The sequence below is a fragment of the Pungitius pungitius genome, chromosome 2 (genome assembly GCF_949316345.1).
Source record: "Pungitius pungitius chromosome 2, fPunPun2.1, whole genome shotgun sequence".
Lineage (NCBI taxonomy): Eukaryota > Metazoa > Chordata > Actinopteri > Perciformes > Gasterosteidae > Pungitius > Pungitius pungitius.
In genome coordinates, this window is record NC_084901.1 from 625,001 (window position 1) to 626,840 (window position 1,840).

The window sequence follows — 1,840 nt, forward strand, 5'->3', positions numbered from 1 at the left end:
ATCGCTTCTTACTCTTTTTTATTTCTTATTAAAGACAGTTTTATTTTTACATCCCAGATTTAGTGAATTTTAAACCTCTTCAGCAGCTCGTCGGTCTTCTAATACTATGTGTCTTTTATTGTGAAATGCTGCAGGAAGTGGCGTGCAGTCGTAACACAAACATTAGAGGAGCGTCGTGGTCACATGATCTCAGAAGAGGAAATAAGAATCATACAGAATCGTATATATACATAGTTGTTTATTACTGTCAACAGAACGAGCTTCGATCAACAAATCCATTTATCTTTATTCTTCCCCAAATAAAGTTTAGGAAACTAAACAGAAACAGATGAATCAAACTTTAATAACATGAAGCATTAAAGAATATAAAGAAATAACAAAGACAAACGAAATGAAACTACTCCTGGTACTAAACATGTTGTGTTTAGGACAGAAAGAACAAGCTTCACCATGAACCTCAGAGATGTTCTCACAGCTCCTGGTCAGATCTTTCAGTTACAAATTGTTAGAATCAGTGAATGAGAAGCAGAAGGAAACCGAGGGACGTCTTGGACATTTGGACTTGTGAGATGTTTCAGCTGACCAGCAGATCGTAGCTTAGATCTTCGCTAGCTACCTGTTAGCATTGTGGGATGCAGACCGAAGCTACATGAGGACGTCCATTCGTCACATTCATCTCATTTGTTTCTTCACGTGTTGTTAGCGAATCGCTACGTATTAGCATCGCTCTGAATGCAGTGAAGGTGTGAGAACAGTAACTCTAAAGGACTTCTTCCACGCAGCTGAGACAACAATAGATCAGAGGGAGTGTCTCCTCCTCAAGGCTCCAGATCCCCACCATCACCGTCCTCTCCGTCTAAAAATGACCTGAGCGTTGCTTAGCAACAGCCGGCAGGCCGCTGCCAACGAAAACAAGTGAGGACAGAGAGAACTTCCCTCTTCAGGTCCAGATGCTTCCGGTGAGCGTTCATCATCCTCCTCGTTTTGACCTCGACTTCTGAGAAATGTTCTTCTGCACTAAAGAAAGGCCAAAGGTCGCGTTGGTGTTCCTGACAACGGGGACGTCCACGTGTCTCCAGAACCGGTGCTAAACACACAAAGTGAGAGTTTGATTAGGATGTAAAGAAGTAGGAGGGATTCCTTCAACCACGACTCAAACCCATCTGTTGCTTTGTATCGCCATGGAAACGATGACATCGTCTCCTCGCCATCGCTACGGAAACATAAAATATGCATCGTGATGAATAATGAGCTTCTGATGTTCTCACTGCCAAAGGGAAAGAAGTGAAGTCCACAAATGTCCCCGTTTACCCATCTGTCCCCATTTCAGCTTTATTTGTCTCCATTTCCCCAATGATGGCCATTCAGCCCAAATGTCCCATTTACCCCACTCGTCCCCACTCGTCTCCACTCGTCTCCATGGTGATGGTGATGGTGATGGTTAATTAATGAACGCCCCCCGGGTCAGAACCTTATTTTGTAAAATGGATCTGATGTGAAATGTGTTACTTTAAAGATGTGTTTTAAGACTTGTGAACAAATAACATGGACACATTATTATTGTGACACAACGTGTGTGTGTGTGTGTGTGTGTGTGTGTGTGTGTGTGCTTTGATGAATTTAACTTTTTCTGCTTTTCTTTGTCACATGACTCACGTTTGCTTTCAGCTTGAAGACGTTTTGTAAACTGAGCAGAAACCTTCATGTGATGCTTTTTTCTTTCTACTGAATCATGCAAAGAAAATGTAGCTGGATGTTAATGTCCACATCGAATCCCTGAAGCCTGAATCTATGAATCCATGAATCTATGAACCCATGAATCTACGAATCTATGAACCCA

The 1,840-nt window shown here is 42.2% G+C and overlaps 1 protein-coding gene across 1 annotated transcript in view; it reads left to right on the forward strand.

The window, feature by feature from the left end:
• LOC119211225 (calcium-activated potassium channel subunit beta-4-like) overlaps nucleotides 1-1,284 on the forward strand; it is an 8,784-nt gene extending 7,500 nt beyond the window's left edge. The window contains exon 4 of the mRNA XM_037461958.2: nucleotides 1-1,284. This exon is cut by the window's left edge and continues 589 nt beyond it. The gene's annotated coding sequence lies outside the window, so the exon portion shown is untranslated.
• Nucleotides 1,285-1,840: the final 556 nt, after the last annotated feature.